The sequence below is a fragment of the Lactuca serriola genome, chromosome 4, assembly GCF_051521515.1.
Source record: "Lactuca serriola cultivar US96UC23 chromosome 4, Lser_US96UC23_V15, whole genome shotgun sequence".
NCBI classification, from domain to species: Eukaryota; Viridiplantae; Streptophyta; class Magnoliopsida; order Asterales; family Asteraceae; genus Lactuca; species Lactuca serriola.
Genome location: NC_136411.1, coordinates 107389624 through 107398739, shown reverse-complemented (window position 1 = coordinate 107398739; position 9116 = coordinate 107389624).

The window sequence follows — 9116 nt, the reverse complement described above, 5'->3', positions numbered from 1 at the left end:
CAATAAAATCTATTCGTCATGATTTACTAATGGTTCAGTGAATATGGTTATGCTTACAAGATTAAGTGTAATTCTGATACCATGAAGAATCCATTGGGTAGAAGGATAAAATTTTCTCCAATGTGAAAGGAAAGGATAGTACTTTAGTATCATGTTTTATGATCATGCTAATGATTTTGGAACCATGTCACAATTGATCCTTCTAAGCACACCTTAGTGCATTTGTATGACTAAGAAGAGGAATCAGGAATTGTTGAAATGGTTAAATCAAGAATATAAGTCATACTTCGTTCCAAAGTCAAGTTTTAGAGTCATACTCTAGTTACTCCAAGTTGTACCTTGAGTAACATGTTCTAAGTAGGTTTATAACACCTCATGAAATGTGGAGTAGAAATGTTTTCTTACTCTTGCACTTTTGAAATTAGTAGTTGTGATATTTTGGTTAAAACAAAGACCAACTAAGTCCAATTATATGAAGTGTTTTCTTGATAAGAACACACACTAACTCTTGAATATTTGTTTGTCAAGGAATGTTCCTTAACAGAGAATCTCAAATGTCAAGAGGTTAGTGGGAGTCTTAATGGTCTTGAATAGTTTTAGGAACCAATCAAGAATAAACCTTTTAGTTATGACTAGCACACGACCTAAGGTTGATAACCTATCGTGTTGACATATTCCTGTTTCTGTTCCCATTCCAGTTGAATTGTTTATGCATGTGAGTTATATAAGTTCTCATTTTACTTCATAAGGCCTGGCACCTTCATCAGTGAAAGTACATTGATCTGTAAGGGTGAACTACTCAATAACTTGGAAGCACTGGTAGGCCCTTGTGCTACCGGACAACAAGAAATTAAGATTAAACAAGTTCAGTCCATATGAGTCCGAATTTTTCATAAACCTTGTCTTATGATAGTGGTTGGAAATAAAAAACATTACATGGATAGGAACACATACACCTTAAAATATAAGTGGCATGAGGTTTCTCGCGACTTCATGAAAATGACTGTGAGGAAACGCTTTTGCTAGTAGATTTCAAAGGATTGATTAATATCATTAGTGTTAGCCGTTGTGATAATTGCATTCTCAAATTCGAGTATGATTACGACATCCCTTTTCATAGTTCGAACTGTGAGAAATGGCAAATAGTTTGAAAATTCGGGACTTATTGTTACAAGTTCTGAAAGGGTTTAGAAACACACATGGGCTATCTAATGAGAGGTGTGTGAGCTTGAGAAGTCTAGACAGACTTATCATAGCATCTTGTATCAGAAATTTGAACTTTAGTAAGAAAGTCAATAAGTATTGATTTCTAGAAGTCCAACCGATTTATGGGTACATGTCAAAGCTAGTGGGAACATAATCGTTATGCTAGTAAGAACATAATTGTTATGCTAGTGGGACCATAAACATTGTGATGAGTGTTGTGAGTTAGCGATGATATTTATAGGAAACAAAGTTTTCAATTTTCAAAGTCGTAGAGTTTGGAAACTGTTTTGCTATAGTAAGGCTTATGGGAGCGGGTACTAATACCTCATTTCAAATCTGAAAGTTTAGATTGAAGTTTTTAATGGAACTTAGTCATGAACAATATGAATATCTTGTTAAAGTGATTCAACATAGAAAATTCTATATATGGAAATATTATAGCAAGAGACTGATCAAGTATCATGTCTTTATGTAAGACATTATGTATCAGATCCCATATGATTTTGGTATAGGGTCGATTGCATATACTATAAACGGATATGACTAAAGTCGTTAAACAACTGTCAAGAACAATTTCAGGTTTACCAAAGATTGGTTGCTTGTGGACAGTTGGAAGTATAGTATAATTTTGGAAGAACCATATTGACATGTCCTGAATGGAGGTAACTCTTGTTCAGAATTGAAAGCCATATGGGAATATGGAAATGTTTCCATAATGGGAGTTGTATATTGAAATATATGTGCGACTTAGAAACTTTAATGCAAGAAGGATGTTCAAGTAATGCTCTTTGAATGTGATACTTCATTTCCATGGAATTGTTCTTTTAACCAATCACCAATGGAATGCTTTGTAATATCATTGGCAAAGTCTTTGTGACTTTGGTGCTTTGACATTACAAACTGATCATTGCATGTAAGTTTAGACTCTAACAGATTCTAGAAGTGGCAAGAATTTGGTATTCTTACACTTGTGATAAAGATTTGGAATTGTGAAATGAGCATCATTGGAAATGTGTTCAAATTGATATGTTTCACAAAAAAAGGACCATACATAAACATAGTGTGCGTGCTTAGAGTATGGCATGAATATTGTTTTAATTCAAGTATTAATTTGATTACTTGAAACATTATACAATGAATAAAGTCTAATTAATATGGTGATTAAATAATAAGATTTTTATTTATATTCAAAAGTTTTGAGATCATAGTTAATTGGATTATTCTTGTGTTTCACTTTAGATGTTTTACTTCCCGGATAATTGGATTATTCAAAATATCCACAATCGATCATACCTTGGAAGTAAGTAATGAAGTAAGACTTGTTGGATTAGGTGTCCAATTTCATAACAATTTTTGGTATGTACTTGACCTTGCTGGCATGGTCCATTTGGGTTGCATGGCATCATAACACTTAGATAGACAAAATAACAAAAGGACACTTATGATTTATTAATATATTATAAGTTCTAATATATTAATATTATTAGTTAATTAGTATTGATCAAGAAATAATTTGGAATTAATTTTGTGATAAAAAAGAGACTAATTAAATATATAGGGTTGATTGTGTAAATCATCTATTCTTATATAGTGGGCTAATGATCCATGGTTTATTGGATTGGGCTAGAACCCATTGGGTACTCCATGGATGCTCCATGGAGGTTAAAACCCATGGATCATGGAGGAAATGAAAAACCATGTCAATTAGGGTTTACATGGTGTAACCCTACTTGTGACACACTATATAAAGACTCCATGAGCTACTAAAATCGGCACTAAGTGAAGAACAAGAGCACTGGCCGATTTTGAGTGCGTGTGTGTGTACTTCTCTTAAAGTTATTCCAATAGTTGTGGTGTTGTGTGAAACACTTGAGGCATCATATTTGGGGTGCTAGGCTCACAAAGTTCTTAAGGAATCCAAGCAACAAGAAATGTATGTTCTTCTACTAGCTTTTATGTTTCAAGTTCCCCATGCCATGCTAGTTAGGTTAAGAACCTTGGAAAAATCAAATTTGCATGTATCTTAGTAAAACATAGATTCAAGGTTTCTAGGGTTGCATGTACACCTTAGGAGTGTTAGAATGCTCAAAACCCTACAGTGGTATCAGAGCCTAGGCTTGTTTTCTTGACACTTGATGCAAATTGTTGAAGAAACTCGAAATTTCTGCATTCTGCTGAGTGAACTCGACGAGTCCATGCGTATATTCATCCTACTCGTCGAGTAGGTTCGTGCACTCGATGAGTAGGAGGCCCAGAGTGCAGTTTTTCGAGTTTTTCTGTTGGAAATAAACTAGAATCATTACCCTAAACTGTTTTAGACTTATAAAATCTGTTTTTGATGTGGTAATGATTATGCTAATCGATTTACAATGGGTATTATCAAAATTTCAAGTTTTATATGTGTTTATATGATTCTTGAAATTGTTGATATGAATGTTCATACACTTAATAGTTTGGTAGATCATAGGAATTATTTGCAAATTGTTTTTTTAGTTTCATTCTTGATCAAAATGTTTTTTAATGGAATCCATAATTTGTCCTCAAGTTCTGGATTACCAAAATTCTTTCTTTTAAAGTACATTAAACAACACATAAGTTACATAAAATGAAGAGTCTTCATAAACCATTAACTCATAAGTTATAAAGTTGAAAAGTTTTGAATAGTTATAAAACTTGCCCTCATGTTTTGGAACATGTAAAGTCACTTTAGAAAACTTTAGTTCCAACCCCTATAATCTTAAAAGTTAAAATTCAACCCTTATACTTTATAATATTATAAGTTAATTATATATATATATATATATATATATATATATATATATATATATATATATATATATATGTATAAGAACAAGACGTTTTAACGTTAGTAGGCCTCATTCACGAAGCCAGTCTATAAGGGGGGTATAAAGTTGTTTCCTATAAAATGGCAGCTTAATGGGCGTCCACTCTCACCCACCGCTTCCTTGACTGGTGGAGGGTCGTTAGCCGAACGGGTAGGACAATGCCTTTAATTCTCATTAAACGTATAATGATTATTATAATGTAACTAAATGTTTAATAAATTCCCAATCTTAGTTACTTTAGGAAAGTGTGAATTTGGTGCTCACCCGTGAAATTACACTTTGCACCTTGCTTAAGTCGTTAGTGGAGTGTGTGTGATTAACCGGCACACTAACATGGATTTAATAAGGTTGGTAAAGGGTGGCTTAAGGTTTATCATAGATCGGTGGATCGCTTGTGGTTAACCGGCACATTGATTAGGTGATAAACATTAAGATTACCAAGTAATTTGCATGGTAATTCACACCTTGTTTTGTGATCCTCAGCATCCCGATCACAAAAATTGAAGGGTACAATTGAGATTGAAACATGCCATTGAAAAGTTCAATGAATCTCAAAAGAATCTAGGAGTTTCAATAAACCAATTAAAAGCTAATAATTCATTTCGTTTTCATGGTGAAAATTGGTGAATCGTCATTCACCTACCTTGAAATATTTTATAGCTTGGATTACGACATCCCTCTTCGAAGTTATTAAATATTGTGTTGGGTCCTAGCCTTAATATTACATTTGGGTGTCTTATTTAGGACTATCTTTATATCTAATCTAAACTTGTCTTTCTTCTTTTTTTCAGATGTCTTCCAAAGCAATTCTCTGTCTTTCGTTTCGTCCTCCTATCTACGTAATTCTCTGTCTTCGTTCGTGATCATGTTGGGCGAAAGGTAGTTGTAGAGGAGCGGCTGTGAAAGGGCTCTTCCCCCTTTCATTAAAGTAGGGAGGGCTTCCTTCCCCACCATTCCGGCCTCTTATTGATAGGGATTTTACCGATGCTGAAGGTAGCTTGCTTACCAAGCCACCCAATTGAGAAGCTGGTCGCTAGAAAGAAGCGACGAGGAAGCGAAGCTGTCTACGAAGCTTTGCTTCTCCCCCTGTAGTCGTAATACTAGGCTCGTCGCTACTTTGATTCAAAAGGTAACCGATGGTTCCCGACTTTCTCTAGTTTCCGCAACCGTAACCATTTTTCCGATTACATAAACCTTTTTTTGAATAGCGAGACGCTCTAAAAAAGTGAAGGATAAGCAACCATTCTAGAAGCGGTAGCTTCCCACCTCCTTCATTCCTACTGCCTCCTTCGGTGAGAAGTTCCCTTCCTTTTTAGAAAAAAAATGCCTGATTGGTCTGCTCAGCAAACGTACAAAGTGAACCGCTGTTTGGTTGACCCCCTTCTTCCCATTCGGGTTGGGTTGAACCATAAGTACAGTAAGAAGGAATGGAACCGCTTGAGAGTCGTCTGAAGTTCACACTTGGGTAAAGACGACTTACTTTGGAAACGGAACACGAACCAATTTAAGCGATTTCGGCTTCTTATTGAGCGTAGTGAAATCACGGTTTATGAGAAAGTCAGCGAAGTTTCTATGATGTTCTACCTTTGCGTAGTTTCGGTCCACAATGACAGTGGAAGGCTCCGCACCTGAGCCTCGTTAGACTCAGTAGAAGTGTAAGGTGTAAGTGAAGAGAATAGAAGAGATGAAGCCCGCCCCTTAGCCTAGTCTATATTCCATAGCTGACGCAACTCCGTACCGACGTCTCACTACTACTTTATTGAATTAATTAACGGCTAAACTTTTTCATAACCTGAGCTTTCCTTAACCAGTTGACCTTACTTCGTAACCTTAGCCTCCCTTTCTTTATAGTTCGACTAAGTGACTTCGTAACCGAAACCTACTTTTTTTCTTACTGTAGCATAGGCCTTCGCCACTTCAAACGGGCGTTTCGCCCCTCTTTTTTTTTTATTAGAAAGAGCGGGGTCTTACTTATTCAGGGGGTGGGGGAACCCGTAGGAAGGGGGGACGAACCGCCGAATTTACATCTGAAATCGCCAACATGAACACAAACGAAATCTTTAATTTCGTATAGAAAGAAAACGAACCACTTCTCTTCTCGGAGTCCACGGAGCGGTATATGAAGAATAGCTTTTTGGTCCCTTTCGTCCAGTGGTTAGGACATCTTCTTTCCATGTCGAAGACACGGGTTCGATTCCCGTAAGGGATAGGTACTCATTCCCGGCCGCTTTCAGTTAGTGTTCATTGCTGAGTGATCGCTCGCTATCTGGCTGGAAAAGGTGGTCCGGAAGCTTCCTATCTCCCAGCAAGCAAGATGAGATCACCACTTCTCTCGGACTTCCTTTACTTCGTAACCTTAGCTTTAGATGTCCTTTCATAGATTATCGAACCTCCGACAGACAGAATATCCATGCATGCGTTCTTTCTCTCCTCCCCTCAGCCATAGAGTCATCTTTCCCCCCTTTTTTTTCTTTTTTTTTAGGCATTGAACCCCACCGCTCCGTGGGGTGCTGAGTGGTGTCCTCCCCTCCCTAATACCTAATACATAGTTCCGTCTATGGAGCCTAAAGCTTCAACCATGGCATAGCAGTAAGCAGTAAGTTGGCCTAGTCTCTCGCCCAGCCTTCGCCTTCTTCCGTGGCCAAGTTGAAGCGTTCAACGGTTCTTCGGCCTACCACCTTTCTCAAGGTTGAGCTTGTTTAATCGAAGCTAATGCTATGTTGCCCTTCCCTTGTTCAAGAGAAAGCGAGGACTTTCTTTTAGCTACCGGCCCAAACAAAACAGATTAGCCTCTTGATCGATCGATTGATTGGATCGAAGTACGAAGGGCTTGATTGAAGTGTGAGATCAGCCCAAGACTAAGGCCGAGCAACTAGCTGCTGCAGGATTGGACGTCTATCTATCTCACCACGCTCCCCTACTCCTATAAAGGCCGGCAGGAGGAAAGCTCGTTACCGCAGCGCTCGTTCACCCCTTCGGCTTCTTCCATTCAGGTAGTTTTTTTCTTATTGGCAAATAGTGTTTTGAAGTGAAGTGAAGGCATTATTGAAGGAAAGAGATGGCGGGTCGGTCAAGTGCATTCGCTATTCGATTCCATCCTCGATCCCACCAAATTTAGATTCAAAAGTTTGTATCTCTTCTTTACTTTTAAGTGAGAAGGGGGCGACTTCTCTATGTCGCCGTCTCATCAATGAGTGTAGATTGATAGAGATGGCTTTTGTACCGGTCAATCTGTATCCCATTCTTCAGGTATAGTTTTCTTTGATCACAGATCGACAATCCTTTCTCCCCCTTTCGTCATAAGGCGTGGTCTGACTCTGAACCATTCCTGTGTTTAGGTCCCTACTAAGCATAATTCGTAAACTATGCAATGGCTATTTGAAGACTTTTTAAAAAGTTTCTCGCAAAGCAAAAAAAATTGAAAACGACCTTACGAGGTAATGTTGAGTTAAACTACTCGTGTTAGCATGGAAGTCAGCCCGCTGATTCCATTCTGCTACTAGGGTTCCAAACCTTCCCCTTAGCTCTATAAAGACCTTTCCAACTCAAGAGATGCTAAAGCTATTGTTAGTTGGTCTTTCTAAGTCGGAAAGAGGGCTTTGGGCAAAGAGCAACTCGAAAGTACTTGACTTCAGTCCCAGTACTGAAAGACGTGACTTCAGGAGTGGATTTCGGAAGGAAAGACTTCGTTTACTTCTTGCAAATTGCTTATGTAAGAACTAGTTGAAAGAAAGTAATTTTGAACTAAATAAGGCAGCATTGATAGACCGTTGAATGAGAATGCTTGAGTGGGAATCGTCTTAGCAACTGGCTATAGACATGACTAAAAGCCGCCGGGAGAGGAGAGACAATCTTTCATGAGAGAGGGACGAGCGAGTGAGAGATTGGGAAAAAAAGAGGTATGCCTTCTGAGCGGTCATTTAGGGGCCTTGTTAGCGAGCCATCATTCTTCCCTAAGCTGCCAGAGTCTGATCGAAGCGAGCAAGAGATAGAGGAATCATCGCTCATAGATGTGAATTGAGAAAGCAATCCCTAATTCTTTTTCATCTCCTCGGGCAAGACCAATTATAAGTTGACGTCTTAACCTGACTTCCTAAGCTCAGTTGATTGTTGAAGCAGTAGCTCTGGATCGAGAGCAGGATGCTTACCGTGGGTATTCTGAAAAGGGGAAAGGCTTTTTTTATAGAGAGAGGTATAGGAGAATGGAAGACCAAAGAGACCCAACTCATATCATACCAAGAACTTTCCATTGACCTGATCAAGCGCTTTAGGGAGATCACCTTCACCCATGTTCCGAGAATAGAAAATCACTTGGCTGACTCACCAGCCCTTATGGAATTCATACTCAGCCGCTCTAGTACACATGCTAGTACACCGAAGCACAGAGTCGCTTGTCATCGACATCCGAGCCACAGAGAGCCCTTCCGCCGAACGGGACTCATTTCTCTTCTTGGATGAAGACTATCGGGAGTTGGAACATGATGAACTATCACCAGTCAAGACGAGGAAGATTACGAGGACGATGGGAACCATGGTATTATTCTTTCTACAATTACCTCAAGACGGGTTCATACCGGAGTACGCCACTCGTGGTCAGAGGAGAGCCCGGAGGGAACTTTCCCGACGATTTGTGATCTTGGGAGATGTCCTTTACAAAAGGTCACTCGCCCTTCCGAAATAAGGAGCACACATTGTTGAACAAGCTCATTCAAGTGGGTGCGGAGGACACGTCAACAGCCAAATGCTTGCCAAGAAAATCATGAGGCAAGGCCCCCTATTAAAAGTAAGGGTGTCAAGAGATGTCAGAAATGTAAACTCCTTTTATTTGATGGAATTTTCTTTCAAAATTTTGCATCATGTCGAATGGCGGGTCCATCGTCTATCCCCAAGGTAAGACCCTGAATGAAAAAACGTACCTTCGAAGGCATGATTGCTGCGATCAGGAGCTGCTTAACATCATTGAGAACAGGAGATCAGAAGATTTGGTGGAGGATAAAGTCAAAAGTGAACCAACACTGGGATCTGATCATAGCCGCCGTGAAGCTATTGGATGCAAAGGCGATG